Raw genomic sequence first — 17,342 nt, 5'->3', positions numbered from 1 at the left:
TCCAAAAATTGCTGTGAAGCACGTGAAGGGTTAATAAACTTCTTGCATGTGGTTTTGAGCACCTTGAGGGGTGCAGTTTTTATAATGGTGTCACTTTTGGGTATTTTCTGTCATAAAGGCCCCTCAAAGTCACTTCAAATGTGATGTGGTCCCTAAAAAAATGGTTTTGGAAATTTTGTTGGAAAAATAAGAAATCGGTGATCAACTTTTAACCTTTATAAAAAAATACTAATAAAAAAAAATGTTGTTTCCAAAATTGTGCTGATGTAAAGTAGACATGTGGGGAATGTTATTTATTAACTGTTTTGTGTAACATATCTCTCTGATTTAATGGCATAAAAATTCAATATTTGAAAATTGTGAAATTTTCAAAATTTTTGCCAAATTTCCAATTTTTTCACAAATAAACGCAAGTGATATTAAAGAAATTTTACCACTATCATGAATTACAATATATCACGAAAAAAATATCTCAGAATCAGTGGGATCCGTTGAAGGAGTAATTACCTCATAACGTGACAGTGGTCAGAATTGTAAAAATTGGCCTGGTCATTAACGTGCAAACCACCCTGGTGGGTAAAGAGGTTAAAACAACATCTCAGACCAAACTTTTTTTTATCTTTTTTTTCATCCTCAGATACAAAAATTAAAGAAGTCAGTGCTTCACCAGAGGGAGAAAGCATTTCACTAAAGAAATCGCAGCGGACCCCACATTTTTTTTAAATGCTTTGTACTTAGCGACACCCAACTGATGGGACAGTTGAGTTAAAAGAGTAGCAGCTGATAACAAGGCCACTGACTAGGTATATGGTGTGTGTGCAATGGTGTAGCAAAGGACAAATGCATTATTGTAGCTTATCTCAGGAAGGAAGGGATAGATAGATAGATAGATAGATAGATAGATAGATAGATAGATAGATAGATAGATAGATAGATAGATAGATAGATAGATGGATAGATAACATTACAATACAATGAGAACAGATACTGCACTTGATGTTAGCCAAAAGGCCGAGAAGCGATAACCTGAATTGGTTTTGGCCTATGACTGCACCCTGGCTTCAAGAAGGCACCCATTGTAGGATAGGGACAAAGACACCCCTTTGGAAGACTTGTTGTTCATCAAGAGACACCTTAAAACCCACAAATTAACTGCTTGTTGCAGCTGCATCCCACGCATACATTTTTAATCTGCAAAGTCAGCCTATTTTCACACATTCTCCCCCCCCCCGCTCTCCCACGCGCCTCAAGACAATGGGATGGGGAGAGGATAACTAATTAGTGAACAAACAAGCAGGGGTCCACCTTCTTCCTAGTCTGCAGGCTCCCTGCAGACTGAAGCTGACTGCAGCAACACAGCCAGATAAAGGCCAGAAGCCCATTATGACACATGCAATGATGTTCCATTCTTCCATTCTTGCATTATTCCATTGTTCCATTGTCCCATTCTCTTGCAATATTCCATTGTTCCATTCACTCATTAAATTTATTGCAAGCAATCTCTCTGCCTGGGTGAAAACCAATAAGATGCTCAGATTGAAAGACATAGGTAACACTTTAAAACAACATCTCAGACCAAACTTTTTTATATCTTTTTTTTCATCCACAGATAGAAAATTAAAGTAGTCGGTGCTCCACCAGAGGGAGCCAGCATTTCACTAAAAAAATCGTAGCGGCCCCCAAATTTTTTTTAAATGCGTGGCACTCTGCAACACCCAACTGATGGGACAGTTGAGTTAAAAGTGTAGCAGCTGAGAACAAGGCCACTGACTAGGTATATGGTGTGTGTGCAGCCGTGTAGCAAACGACAAATGCATTATTGCAGCTTATCTCAGGAAGGAAGGGATAGATAGATAGATAGATAGATAGATAGATAGATAGATAGATAGATAGATAGATAGATAGATAGATAGATAGATAGATAGATAGATAGATAACGTTACAAAAAATATATTGGTAAAAGCAAAGGACATATACTAAATGAGAACAGATACTACACTTGATGTTAGCCAAAAGGCCGAGTAGCGATAACCTGAATTGGTTTTGGCCTACGACTGCACCCTGGCTTCAAGAAGGCACCCATTGTAGGGATAGGGACAAAGACTCCCCTTAGGAAGACATGTTGTTAATCAATAGACACCTTAAAACCCACAACTTTACTGCTTGTTGCAGCTGCAGCCCACGCTGGCTTTTTAAATCTGCATAAGTCAGCCTATTTTCACACATTCTCACCTTCCCCCCGCTTTCCCACGTGCCTCAAGACAAGGGGATGGGGAGAGGATAACTAATTAGTGAACAAACAAGCAGCCGTCCACCTTCTTCTTTGTCTCCAGGCTCCCTGCAGACTGAAGCTGATTGCAGCTGCACAGCCAGATGAAGGCCAGGAGCCCATTATGACACATGCAATGATGTTCCATTCTTCCATTCTTGCATTATTCCATTGTTCCATTGTCCCATTCTCTTGCATTATTCCATTGTTCCATTCACTCATTACATCTATTGCAAGCATTGTATCTGCCTGGGTGAAAGCCAATAGGATGCTCTGAGTGACAGACATAGGTAGCACTTTAAAACAACATCTCAGACCAAACTTTTTTATTTCTTTTTTTTCATCCACAGATAGAAAATTAAAGAAGTCAGTGCTCCACCAGAGGGAGCCAGCATTTCACTAATGAAATCGTAGCGGCCCCCAAAGATTTTTAAATTCGTGGTACTCAGCAATAGAGATGAGCGCTGTTCGAATCGAACTGTTCACCAATTTCAAATTCGAGCTGTTTTGGGCGGTGTTCGAGCCGTTCGAAGAACCCGAACGATTTGAAAAAAATCCGGCTGTTCGAGGTTATGTTCGATAACTGTTCGTGCACCAAAATCATAACTGGATTTTTTCACAGTAATGCTGATAATCAATGTTAATACACAGTTTGAGTGTACAGCGGGGTGGGGGGATGGGCATGGGATGGATCTCTGCAGAAATAATGAAGATCTCCATTTTTTTTTCTCTTTCCCGCTTTTACAGTGGGGAGGTGCAGTCTGTCAGCCTATCAGCAGCGCACTCACAGAGCGAAGTGCTTTTTTTCACACAAGCAAGGGCATGTGTCATTGGCTGTTTATGTCACATGTCCTTGCCCTATAAGACCCAGCCATTTTCCCCGTCGTCACCATTTTCTCACTGCTGCAGCTGAGTGTTAGACGGAACTGCTGCTGCTGTTAGCGCCATATTGTGTAACTGAATTGCAAGCAAATTTTCTCTTAAATAGACAGAAAGGTTTAGGGAGTAGGGACTAGTTTGTAAATGCAACCCTTTTGAGGGCTAGGTTACAGCAGCTCCTAGCACTTTTAGCAGGCAGGTCTGTGCTCTTAAATAGACAGATAGGTTGGGAGCAGTGACTAGTTGTAATTCCAGCCCTTTTGAGGGCTAGGTTACATCAGTTCCTATCACTTTTTGCCAGGTATGTCTGTTTTAGTGCTGTGCAAGTGTTTTTCACAGCATTTGGCTAAATCTAGCTAAGCAAATCCTTTTGGGCCTCTTGCAGTGTGTGTTAGTCAGTGGAGTAGCGTATCTGTGTTGCAAGCTACACCACCTGTGTATGTAATACAAATTTTTTACTGCACCTAGCCAAGTAAAACCTTTTGGGCATAGTAGCAGTATGTGGTACTCATTGTATTAGGCCATTTATACCAAGCCCCACCAGCTTTGAAATTAATAATAATTTTTAGCTGCATCTAGCCCGGAAAATAATTTTGAGCATAGTAGCAGTGTGTGGTACTCATTCTATTAGGCCATCTATACTAAGCTCCACCAGCTTTCAAATTCCTAATAATTTTTGGCTGCATCTTGCCTGGAAAATAATTTTGGGCATATTAGCAGTGTGTGGTACTCATTCTATTAGGCCATCTATACTAAGATCAACCAGCTTTCAAATTCCTAATAATTTTTAGCTGCATCTTGCCTGGAAAATAATTTTGGGCATATTAGCAGTGTGTGGTACTCATTCTATTAGGCCATCTATACTAAGCTCCACCAGCTTTCAAATTCCTAATAATTTTTAGCTGCATCTTGCCTGGAAAATAATTTTGGGCATATTAGCAGTGTGTGGTACTCATTCTATTAGGCCATCTATACTATGCTCCACCAGCTTTCAAGTACCTAATAATTTTTAGCTGCATCTTGCCTGGAAAATAATTTTGGGCATATTAGCAGTGTGTGGTACTCATTGTATTAGGCCATCTATACCAAGCTCCACCACCTGTGTATCTAATAAAATTGTTTTACTGCTTCTAACCAAGCCAATCCTTTTGGGCTAGTACCACAATTTGGCCACTCAGCTCTGCTCAGTTTCCATCCATCGCTTTTTGTGCAAACAACTCCAGAGTTGTCAATTAGTTAACCACCAAAATGAGTGGCAAAAGGCCTGCTGCTGGTGGGAAGGGGAATAGGCGTGCTGGGAAGGGAAAAAAAGGTTGTGTCCGTGGAGTAGGTGTTAAAGCAACAGTAACATCTGCAGAAAAGAGACCATCTTCCAGCCAAACTAAGATGTCTACTTCTTTTAGTGGACAATGTGATACGATCCCTTTCTTACGGCCACGCCCATCGCTACAAATTCCAGATGAGGCACAAAAACAGCAGGTGCTTCAACGGATATCAAGAGCTTCTTTAAGTGGGCTCTCCTCCACCTCAACTTCAACATCACAAATACTCCAGTCCTCAGAGGTGTCACCCCAATCGCACTTGCTTCCTCACAGCTCCCAAGTCTCCAGCTGCCTGTCTGAGTATGGGGTAGAACTGATGGTTGAGTCTGCAGAGCTGTTTACTCATACTATAGCCTGGGAATCAGAGGTGGGCTCCAGAGCTTCTGTGAATCCAGAAGAGGAAATTATCTGCACTGATGCCCAGAATCTTTATGAGTCGGATCCAGGACCAGATGAAGAAGGTTCTGAGCATAATGTAGACCCTCGTTCCCAAACTGTAACTCCTGTTGGTGGAGACAATGAGGAAGACGATGATGAGACTCAAACACCGGATTGGAGCGACAACTTGAGTTTTTTGTCAGGGCAGGAAGAGGTTGGCTCTGAGGACGACGGGTGTGAGAACACACAGGGTGATGATGACGAGGTTGCAGATCCCACTTACTGTCAACCCACAGTCAGCCAGTCGATGAGGTCAGCAGAGGAGGTGGAGGAGGATGCTAGTGACGACGAGGTCAGGTTGTGCCTTCCTGGACAGAGACGTAGTACTGGAAGCACGTCAACAACTGCATCCTCAAACACAACTCTGCCTCTGACCACAAGTCGTGGTGGCTCTTCAGGTTGCATGGGTTCTAAGCCTTGCATAGCCTGGGCATTTTTTCAGATCGATAAGGATGACCCAACTTGTGTTATCTGTAACATTTGTCAGCAAAAGCTAAGTAGAGGCCAAAAAATCCATAGTTTGAGTACTTGATGCATGTACCGTCACATGGATATGAAGCATAAGTTGCAGTGGGAAGCTCACTGTGCTACAATGCTGCCTAGTGGGCTGGGCCAACCACCGTCTGCCCCATCTTGTGCATCCGCGGCCTCTTCATCCTCTGTGACTGGGGGGACAGCAGTCACACCTGTTTTGAGACGCAGACCTGCCACCTCTTTACCCGCAACAGCCAGTATGATTGGCAGGTCATCATTTCATTTGGAAGTAGAAACACCAGCTGGTGTTGAGCGCTCTCCTACATCGAGAGCACCAACTTTGGATGAAGGCAACCTAACTTTTCCGCCTGCATCTTCCTCACAGACCATCAGTTTGCCAGGGACACCCTACTCAACCCCATCTAAGCACAACAGCCAGCCCTCGGTCCCTCAGATGTGGACAAGTAAAAGACCATTTCCTCCTAGCCATGAGAAAGCTAAGAGGTTGAATTTCACCATCTGCAAGCTCTTGGCTACAGAAATGCTGCCTTTCCACCTGGTGGACACAGAGGATTTTCGAGACTTTATGTCCGTCGCAGTGCCCCAGTACCAGATGCCCAGTCAGCACTACTTCTCAAAGAAAGGTGTGCCTGCGCTCCACCAGCATGTCGCACACAACATCACCACTTCTTTGAGAAACTCTGTGTGTGACAGGGTGCATTTCACCACAGACACTTGGATGAGTAGGCATGGACAGGGGCGTTACATGTCGCTGACTGGGCACTGGGTAACTATGGTGACAGCAGGACAAGGGGCTGCTGTCCAAGTCTTGCCGTCCCCACGAGTTGTGCGTCAATCCTCTTTATCTCGAAGTTCCTCCACTGCTTCTGCCTCCTCAACCTCCTCTCGGTCCTCCACCTGCACCCAAAGCCTGACTGGTCATGCCACCCGCTTTCTAACTGCGCAGAAGGGATCCTGCACATCTCCTTACTATGCTGGCAGCAGGGCTCAACGTCATCAGGCGTTTTTTACTTTGAAATGTCTGGGAAATGTGAGTCACATAGCTGAAGAGTTGTGGTCAGCTCTGGAGAACCAGTTTCATGAATGGTTGTCTCCACTGGACCTGCAACAAGGGAAGGCCGTGTGCGAAAATGCTGCAAACCTGGGTGCGGCCCTTCGTCGGGGCAATGTCACACACGTGCCTTGTATGGCTCATGTGTTGAACCTGGTTGTCCAGCAATTTTTAGCCCACTATCCCGGACTAGATGGCCTTCTGCAGAGGGCACGGTCGCTGTGTGTTCACTTCCACCGTTCGTATCCCGCAGCTCAGCAACTTACATCGCTACAAAACTCATTGGCCTGCCACTTCACCGGCTTAAATGTGATGTGCCAACACGGTGGAATTCAACTCTGCACATGTTGCAGCAACTGTGGCAGCACCGACAAGCCCTGGTGCAAAACGCTCTGACTTATAGCCTGGACCAACGAGATCCAGAGGTGGGGCAAATCACACTGGAGGAGTGGTCTCAGATCAGTGACCTATGCACCCTTCTGCACAGTTTTGAAATGGCGACGAAGATGTTTAGTGCTGACGATGCCATTATCAGCATGACTATTCCGGTGATTTACATGCTGGAGCACATGTTAAACAGAATTCGGAGTCAGGTGGTGGGACAAGAGGAGGTGGAGGAAGTAGAGGAGGAGGAGTTGTATGCGGAAGGGCTAACATCTGCAAGGTCCAGACGGTTGGCAGCACCAAGGCAGCAGGCATGGGAGGGTGGGGGAGAGGGATTAACCAGGGCGCATGGTAGCAGCAAAACTAGTGAGGAAGGTGCAGGAGCCCAGGAAGAAGTAGAGGACGAACTAGCGATGGGCATGGAAAACTCATCAGATGAGGGAGACCTTGATCACATTTCTGTTGTGCGAGTTGGGGGGAGAGGGCAGAGAAAGGAAGCATGATTCTTACCTCGCCACCAACACAACAGGGACTTGGTGCTCCTGGATGCACAAGACACATGAGTGCCTTCTTGCTGCACTACCTGCAACATGACCATCGAATTGTCAGAATTCGAAATAATCCTGACTACTGGGTAGCCACACTCTTAGATCCCTGGTACAAAAGTAAATTTGCCGAAATAATTCCTGGCACAGAAAGGGATTCAGGCATGCAGGAGTATCAGCAGAGACTGTTGCAGAATCTTACATGTGCTTTTCCACAAAACACCAGTGGTGCACGTAGTGAATCTCACAGTTCTAACTTGCCAACCGTGGGACTGTCGAGTCTTCAGCACTCAAACCGTAACAGAAACACAGTATCTACTGGTAACAGCAATTTTGTGGAATCCTTTCACCACTTTTTTAGCCCATCCTTTGCAAGGCCACAGGAGACAAGAAGTCAGACACATAGTCAACGCCTAGAGATGATGGTACAGGAGTATCTCCAAGTGAACATCGAAGCCATGACTGTGTCACTGGACCCTTGCTCTTTTTGGGCTTCCAATCTGGATAAATGGCCAGAACTCGCCACTCACACCTTGGAGATCTTGTCATGCGCCGCAGCCAGCGTTTTCTCTGAACGTGTGTTCAGCGCTGCTGGTGGTGTGCTGACAGATAAGCGCACGCAGCTGTCCACTGAGAATGTAGACATACTTGTGACACCCCAGGGGTCTGGTTGCCACAGTAATAGAGATATTATGTCTGAGAGCAAGTGGGAGGTTTCTCTGGTCAGGAGCCCTAAGCATGCAACACGGCCCACCCAGACCTGGGAGGGGAGGAATCTGCCCTTATAAACTGGGTCTGGGGCCGGATTAGGGTAGACAGAGCCTGCAGAACAAGCAGAGCAGTCAGAACCTGGAGAGGGAAAGTGACAACAGGAGCTCTGTAGGAGCAGGAGCGAGTGCCAGAGGCTGGAAGCTAGAGAGCTCGCCTTGGCTGAAGACACTAATACCGGACACGGAGTCCGAGGCTGTGGGGACATCCAAGTCCAGCAGCAGAATCCAACCGGCAGGGGATTCCATGTCCCCTGGCCTTAGAAACCCGAAGGCACGGTCACAAGCAAGGGACCAGCACCGCCATCGTGAAGTGAAGGCTAACGGAAGGCCCCAAGTCACCGGCCATACGGGTGAGCACCACACGGTATACTCAGGGACGTGGGCTACTTCTACCCGCATAGAGCAAGGTAGCCAGGAAAGAGTGCAGATAGTTGAGGAGGCCTACAACTCCACCTGGCCAGGGGAGATCCTGCTTGCTCACAGACTGACCAGGCCCCTACTGCTAACCAGTACTCCCGGGAGGGTCTGCTATATATAACATCAGTAAAGACCCTGAACTGCACCACACGTCTCTGTGATTCCTTGCCGCACCAGCACCATTACTACTGGGATGCTCACACCATCACTCCCATCAACCACATTAGCTGCCCTGAGGCAATACTTCTCCCGTGGGGAGTTATCCCATACTCGGCTGCGCAAACAACATCAGCCTCAGCGGTCGGCAGCGCAGCGGCGGTCCCCACTGACCGCAATCCACGGGTGGCATAGTCGGACATTGTTCTTACCTATAGACTGCCACTGGTTTGACCGCCCTGGGCACGGACCGGGTCACCGCCACGGAGAACTACAACCCCCAGTATCCCAGCGATCCGGCTCCGGGTATCCCCCTGCACAGCACAGGCCCAGGGGGCGCGTCAACTTTGGCGTAGTCGGCAGGATTTCGTGCCCGCAACCACCGGGTACTGCGTGCCTGAAAAAGACTTTTATACTTACCTGTAGTGAAGTTTCCCGCTGTCCGGAGCCGTTTCCCGCCATCGGACGCCATCTTGGACCGCTTCCCGCCGTCTTCTGCCTTCTTCCCGCCATCCGCAGCTGCTTCCCGCCTTCGGACGCCATCTTCGGGACGCCGCGCAGGAAGAAGAGGGGCGTGGACGACGAAAGCGCGCGAGATCCGAAGCTCCGCCCCACGCTCCGCCCCACGATCCGACGCTGCGTAAGGTCCTGGAAGGAAGGAAGAGCGACGCTGACGTCATCGGAGCGCGACGCCAGGTCCTCAACCCCGACGATCGACTGCGGAGCCACGGCCTACGGAAGAAGAGCATCGCAAGGTAGGCCACGATCCACTAGGGGGAAAGAAGGATGTCGGACACCGAGGGGAGCTCCACCGCCACACCGGCCGCCAGCGCAACCGCTGCTGCGGTCATGCCTTTCACCATGCCCTATATCCCGGGGGCAACCTGGCTACCCCAGTACTCAGGGGAGTCACATACCCTGAGTGAATTTAGGGAAAGACTTGATAGCCTCTTCCAGGTATACCCCCTCACGGAAGAGCAAAAAGTGAGCATCCTGGTGGCCCAGCTAATCGGGGCAGCCCAAAGGGAGGTAAAGTCCTGGTCACCTGGGAAGAAGAGGACTGTCAGAGAGATACTAGCCCGGCTGAAAGACACGTTTGACACCCGCACCTCAGCCGAGATAAAACTAAGATTTTATGGGCGCAAACAACGGGCACATGAAAGTATAAGAGACTATGCTCTAAACCTACAAGAGGCCCTGAGAGCCATTAAGCAGGCAGACCCTGACAGAGTGGGAAATGAAGACAAGCTGTTGGCTGAACAATTTATAGAGGGTCTACTGTGCAATGCCCACCGAACCCAGTTGCGGGCAATGGCCTTACAGGACCCTGACCTGGACTTTGCACAGTTCAAGGACAGAGCCATCCGGGTGCTCCGAGAACCGGCACCAGGTGGGGCTGTGACCCACAGGCGCCCTGCTATCACTTATCACCAGGAGACGGTGCCCTTGTCTGCAGGGCCTGTGGGAGCTGATGCGCAGGCTTTGAACAATGACCCGGCAACAGACCTGCACCACCAGGTCCAAGAGCTGACTAAGAGCGTTGCCGCGCTAACCAGAACTGTGCAGTCTTTACAGGTCTCTTCTCCAGAAAAGATCCAGCTGGCATCCGGACCGGAGGACGTCCCGTGGCGCCGACTGAGGAGGACCCCACCGGCCAGAGGAAGACCCAGCGACAGATACAACGAGGACGGACGACCCATCTGCCGCCGCTGCAATCAACCCGGACATATGGCAAGGTACTGTCATTTAAACGGGCACAACCTGGGGTAGAGGGCCAACCCCCAGGCATAAGATCATCAGGCCCATCAAACTGGCGTGACAAATACGTAGGGGGATGTCCGGTCTTGCCTGTGGTACTGGATGGCATTCCTATGAGTGCCCTACTAGACACTGGGTCACAGGTCACCACCATCCCGTACATGCTCTTCAAGCGGTACTGGAATGACTCAGACATAACCCGCTACCCAAATGACGACCTGAGCATTATAGCCAGCAATGGTCAGCCCGTGCCACAGAGAGGATTTAAGGAAATGACCATCAAGGTCGGTAAAGTTGAACTGCCGGCACAAGGACTTATCATTGTGGACATTGACCGTCGCGAGAGTCACCCAAAAATCACCCTAGGTACTAACGTAATTGAAAACTGTCTTGCAGAGGTGATTCTTATTTTTCAGCAGGTTGCCAAGAACGCCAGTTCCAGCCAGCAACGTGTGCTCCAAAAAGAGATCCTGGTGAGATAGGTAGCGTGAGAATGTGTGACCCGTTCCCTATTGCCATGCCCCCAAAAAGTGAGATGATGATTTGGTGCCGGGCAGCTATTGGTCTAAGAGGTAGAGACTACCAAGCAATGGTAGAACCCGTCTACTCAGACAGTAGGCCCACCATTTTGACAGCACGGGGGGTGGTCGATGTACGCCATGGGAGGGTGCCCGTCCGCATCATCAATATCGGGGAGAGAGAAGTATACCTGCCCCGGTATGCCACGCTAGCTAAATTGTTCACCATCAACCAGAACTCTGTACAGGCCGTGGAACCCTTGCCTCCATCTCAACCAGAGGAAGGTAACGGCTCTAAGAAACCAATGGAGGACTGGTGTCAGCAACTGCATTTGGGTACTGACTCCGCTCCCTCACACCAAAAACAGGGAGTCTATCGGGTGGTTCAAGAGTACGAGAGAGTGTTTAGCAAACACCCGTTAGACTTTGTGCGAGTAAAGGGGGTAGAACATCACATCCCCACGGGAGACTATCCTCCCATAAAGGAGAGATACCGACCCGTACCCCCTGCACACTATCAACACGCCAAGGGGATGCTAAAAGACATGAAGGAGGCTGGGGTAATTAGGGACAGCTGTAGCCCCTGGGCAGCTCCACTAGTCTTAGTGAAAAAGAAAGACAACACCATGAGAATGTGTGTAGACTACAGGAAGGTCAACCGTACCACACACAAAGATGCGTACCCATTACCAAGGATAGAAGAGTCCTTAGTTGCATTAAAATCTGCTAACTTCTTCTCTACTTTGGATCTCACTAGCGGGTACTGGCAGGTTCCTGTAGCAGAGGCGGACCGGGAGAAGACCGCATTCACCACCCCGATGGGACTCAGCGAATTTAACTGTATAACGTTCGGGCTCTGCAACGCACCAGGAACCTTCCAACGATTGATGGAATGCTGTCTGGGAAACCGGAACTTCGAGACGGTCCTATTATACCTGGACGACGTCATCGTCTATTCCAAGACCTATGAGGACCATCTGGAACACCTGGCAGAAGTGTTTGAAGCCCTGGGAACTATGGCCTAAACGTAAAACCCTCAAAGTGTCATCTACTGAAGCCAAAGGTACAATACCTGGGACACGTGGTGAGTGCTGACGGAGTAGCCCCCGACCCTGACAAGATCACCGTGATTAAGGACTGGCCAAGACCATCCAGCATAAAGGAAGTGCGGCAGTTCCTCGGGTTGGTAGGCTACTACCGAAGATTCATTCCCGGTTTTACCAAGAAGGCAGCTCCTATGCAGGACCTCCTGATAGGCCTGTCCAGGAAGGCCAAAAACCAGAAGCCACCCTTCAAATGGGAAAAGCTGGAAGAGGAGTCCTTCCGCCAGCTGAAGATGGCCCTCACGGGGGATGAAATCCTGGCGTACCCTGATTACAGCCAGCCCTTTATCCTCTACACGGACGCAAGCAACATCGGGCTAGGAGCCGTACTGTCCCAGATCCAGCAGGGGAGAGAACGGGTAATTGCTTACGCCAGCCGAAAACTGCGACCCACGGAAAGAAACCCTGAGAATTACAGCTCGTTCAAGCTAGAGTTCCTAGCAGTGGTGTGGGCAGTAACCGAACGTTTCAAGCATTACCTTGCCTCTTCCAGGTTCACCGTGTACACGGACAACAACCCGTTGACACACCTGGACACTGCAAGACTGGGTGCCCTGGAGCAGAGATGGATGGCCCGCCTGTCCAATTTTGAGTTCACCATCAAATACCGGGCAGGACGCTCCAATACCAACGCGGACGCCCTGTCCAGGATGCCAAACCTACCTGACGAAGGGGAGGATTCAGAAGAATTGGAAGAGATCGAACTCCCTGCGTTTCACCGTCATGGGATTACCCAGTATTCCCACCGTGTAAGGGGCCAGCGATCTGCTACGTTCAACCCCTTACCCGACTACAACTGGGCGGAGACGGAAGACAGTGACCCCGCAGTCCGTCTGGTGAAGGAGATGCTGACCCAGGCTGACGCCCGCCTGGACCCAGACACTCCGGAAGAGACCAAGCAACTGTGGACGGAGAAGAGCAGACTGTTTCTCTACAAGGAGAAGTTGTGCCGCAGAATGGTCAATTCCCGGACACATGAGCTGATCTGGCAGGTGGTGGTACCGAGACGGGACGCAGCTATGGTGCTGGAGGCCTACCACAATGGGGCAGGGCACTTCGGATGGAAGAAGCTGGAGTTCCTGCTGCGTGAACGGTTCTACTGGATAGGCATGAGAGGAGCCATTGAGAGGTGGTGTAGAGACTGTGGCCCGTGCAACCTAAGAAGAAGGGACCGTGCCAGCCAGAGGACTCCCCTGCAGCCCATCATCACCAGGCAGCCGCTGGAACTGGTCGCTCTGGACCATGTTAAACTGGCTCCAAGCAGAAGCGGGTATGTCTACGCCCTAACCATCGTGGATCATTACTCCCGGTTCCTGGTGGTGGTCCCTGTCAAAGACCTGACGGCTCAAACAGCAGCTAGAGCCTTCCAGCTGCACTTCTGCCGCCCACACGGGTACCCGGACCAAGTGCTGACGGACCAAGGACCAGCCTTCGAAGCAGAGGTCTTCCAGGAGTTCTGCAACCTGTATGGCTGCAAGAAGATAAGAACAACACCCTATCACCCCCAAACCAATGGACTCTGAGAGAAGATGAACCAGGTGGTGATAGATCTGCTAAAAACATTGCCCCTGGAAGAACGCAGTCTGTGGCCTGAGAAACTGCCCGATCTGGTGGACCTGTATAACCACATCCCGGTAGGTTCCACCAACTGTACCCCGGCTTACCTAATGCGAGCAAGACCTGGATATGGGAGTCCTGATACCCGAGGACACCTCGCCAGAAGCAGACTGGGATACAGAACGGCAGCAACAGTACCGGAAAGTACAAGAGAGCGTCGAGCGAAGTCTCTGTCAATCAAGAGAAAGGCAGGAGAGAACTTATAACCAACATGCTCCCGCTGTTCCCCTGGTACCTGGAGAGCAGGTCTTGAAATAAAAAGGCGGCTCCATAAGTTGGACGACCAGTGGGAAAAGGACCCATACACCGTACTGCCCTCAAGCCACCATAATCCGAAGGTGTACGTCATCAGCAAGGATGGAGGAGAGACCACAGCCACTGTCTCCAGAGACCACCTGAAAAAGTGCCCCGAGAAGTTGCAAAGCACGGATGAAGATCAGGAAGACCCTCAACCCGTAGAGGAAAAGGAGGAAATGATCACCACTGTACTCGGAGACTTTCCCCGGTCCTGGACACAAGTAAACAATGCTATTGTGGTGCCCGTCCTCACCTTTCTCCAGCCAGCCCCTCAAGTGCCTACAGAAGACCAGGTAGAGCTGGAAGAGCAGCCGGCCCAGGAGGCAGAAGAGTCCACACCAGCAGCACAGGAGGATCAACCCTCTGCTAGTAGTGAGCCTGCCGTGCCCCTAGTGAGCCAAAGAGTGTGCAGACAGCTGCCCAGCTTACCCATAACACCTTCTACACCCTGTAGTGCAGGACCAGTTAGTGAGCTCCGTAGGTCCACTAGAGTCACTAGAGGTCAAATGCCCGCTCGCTGGAGAATCTAAACTAATGCACTGTGAATTTATCTGTTTTACTGTTTATGGTTTATGTTTGTTGCCTGTTATTAATTATGTTTCTCAGTTACCCTGCAGATTTTTATGGACTAACAGGTTATGGACGCTGGATAACCGGAACATTCTTGTAGATAGTTGCACCTTGGTGCCTCTTGTGAAGACGGCCGCGGAAGAGAAAACCTGTCTGGCGTGGCCTACTTGTGGCCCAAAGTAGCTAGCTCCAGCCTTGCAGCCACGCCCAAGGACAACGCAAGGGGTTTGCTTTGGACAGGTCCCCTACTTCGCTTAAAGCTTCACCTTGGGTGATATGGACACCCGGTTGCGGACACACCGTAACCTTTAAAGAACTAAAGCTTCTTGTAAATATGTTATTGTGTTATTGTTATACCCTGTATTTATGTTTCTTTAAAAAAATGTGTTTAGTCCCGGAGTACTAAAATTTACTAGGGGGTAATGTGACACCCCAGGGGTCTGGTTGCCACAGTAATAGAGATATTATGTCTGAGAGCAAGTGGGAGGTTTCTCTGGTCAGGAGCCCTAAGCATGCAACACGGCCCACCCAGACCTGGGAGGGGAGGAATCTGCCATTATAAACTGGGTCTGGGGCGGGATTAGGGTAGACAGAGCCTGCAGAACAAGCAGAGCAGTCAGAGCCTGGAGAGGGAAAGTGCCAACAGGAGCTCTGTAGGAGCAGGAGCGAGTGCCAGAGGCTGGAAGCTAGAGAGCTCGCCTTGGCTGAAGACACTAATACCGGACACGGAGTCCGAGGCTGTGGGGACATCCAGGTCCAGCAGCAGAATCCAACCGGCAGGGGATTCCATGTCCTCTGGCCTTAGAAACCCGAAGGCACGGTCACAAGCAAGGGACCAGCACCGCCATCGTGAAGCGAAGGCTAACAGAAGGCCCCAAGTCACCGGCCATACGGGTGAGCACCACACGGTATACTCAGGGACGTGGGCTACTTCTACCCGCATAGAGCAAGGTAGCCAGGAAAGAGTGCAGATAGTTGGGGAGGCCTACAACTCCACCTGGCCAGGGGAGATTCTGCTTGCTCACAGACTGACCAGGCCCCTATTGCTAACCAGTACTCCCGGGAGGGTCTGCTTTATACCATCAGTAAAGACCCTGAACTTCACCACACGTCTCTGTGATTCCTTGCCGCACCAGCACCATTACTACTGGGACGCTCACACCATCACTCCCATCATCCACATTAGCTGTCCTGAGGCAATACTTCTCCCGTGGGGAGTTATCCCATACTCGGCTGCGCAAACAACATCAGCCTCAGCGGTCGGCAGCGCAGCGGCGGTCCCCACTCACCGCAATCCACGGGTGGCGTAGTCGGACATTGTTTTTACCTATAGACTGCCACTGGTTTGACCGCCCTGGGCACGGAACGGGTCACCGCCACGGAGAACTCCAACCCCCAGCATCCCAGCGATCCGGCTCCGGGTATCCCCCTGCACAGCACAGGCCCAGGGGGCGCGTCATACTCACGTTCATAAAGATGAACAAATCATGGATCCGCAAGGACTTTTCTACCCCTGTGTCATCCTGGGGAGAGTAAAAGCTTGAGGATTTGTTAAAATCACCTCACCAACCGTTTTAAGCTTTCAAATTAATAATAATTTTTAGCTGCATTTAGCCCGGAAAATAATTTTGGGCCTGTAGCAGTGTGTGGTACTCATTCTATTAGGCCATCTATACTAAGCTCCACAAGCTTTCAAATTAATAATAACTTTTAGCTGCATCTTGCCTGGTAAATAATTTTGGGCCTGTAGCAGTGTGTGGTACTCATTCTATTAGGCTATCTATACTAAGCTCCACCAGCTTTCAAATTAATAATAATTTTTGTTCTCTCTGAACGTGTGTTCAGCGCTGCTGGTGGTGTGCTGACAGATAAGTGTACGCGGCTGTCCACTGACAATGTAGACAGACTCACGTTCATAGAGATGAACAAATCATGGATCCGCAAGGACTTTTCTACCCCTGTGTCATCCTGGGGAGAGTAAAAGCTTGAGGATTTGATAAAATCACCTCACCAACCGTTTTAAGCAACTCTGGGGCAATTGATGCCACTTAAGTGGTATGTGTGCCACAAATTTTTGGAAAAAATGGAGATTGGCATCGTCAATTACAGGTGGGTTGGGTCTTCCCCCCCCTTTTAACCGTAAGAAACTACATACACTATGGCTTGGGGTAACACAGATGGTTGAGTCTGAAGAGCTGTTTACTCAGAGGTCTGCTCCAAAGCTTCAGTGTCTGCTAGTCAGAGTAGTAACCCAGCTGCAAAGCAATCTGCACCGCCTGTGTATCTAATAATGATTTTTAGCTGCATCAAGCCTAGGCAGACTGTGGTGACTCCCAACCAAACCCAGACGCTCAGCCCCCTACCGCCCCCCTTTCATTGACAATACAATCATGTAACTCTTACAACTGGATGGGTGAGGATTGGTCACAGCTTTATTAACTGTTTATACTCATTACATTAGAAAGGCATTTTATTTCTAAAATAATTCAGCTTGCTGCAGCATGTCCTTTGTCTCCAGTCTCCACAACGGCAAGTTGGCCAACAAGTGTTACTCTCCAACATGTCATTTCTATTTACAGGCTACGGAGGATCCTGCGCACTCATATGCAGGACTCTGACCCCCATCCATCACTCTTAACACTTCTTCCACTCCGTCCTGGAGTCCTGACAGGAATATGTCCTGTCCAATATCCATTAAGTGAACACAGTCAGGCCGTATGAGGCCTGCTTTATCTCCTTCCAGTTGTCCTTCT

The 17,342-nt window shown here is 49.4% G+C and overlaps 2 pseudogenes; both read right to left on the bottom strand.

The window, feature by feature from the left end:
• Positions 1-925: 925 nt before the first annotated feature.
• Positions 926-1,023, bottom strand: LOC141160372 (U2 spliceosomal RNA; annotated as a pseudogene).
• A 905-nt stretch (positions 1,024-1,928) lies between these two features.
• Positions 1,929-2,029, bottom strand: LOC141160382 (U2 spliceosomal RNA; annotated as a pseudogene).
• Positions 2,030-17,342: the final 15,313 nt, after the last annotated feature.

The sequence above is a fragment of the Phyllobates terribilis genome, unplaced genomic scaffold (genome assembly GCF_046119375.1).
Source record: "Phyllobates terribilis strain yellow unplaced genomic scaffold, ASM4611937v1 Scaffold_8__6_contigs__length_399053987, whole genome shotgun sequence".
Classification (NCBI taxonomy): Eukaryota; Metazoa; Chordata; class Amphibia; order Anura; family Dendrobatidae; genus Phyllobates; species Phyllobates terribilis.
This window is presented reverse-complemented; position numbering and strand designations above follow the sequence as displayed.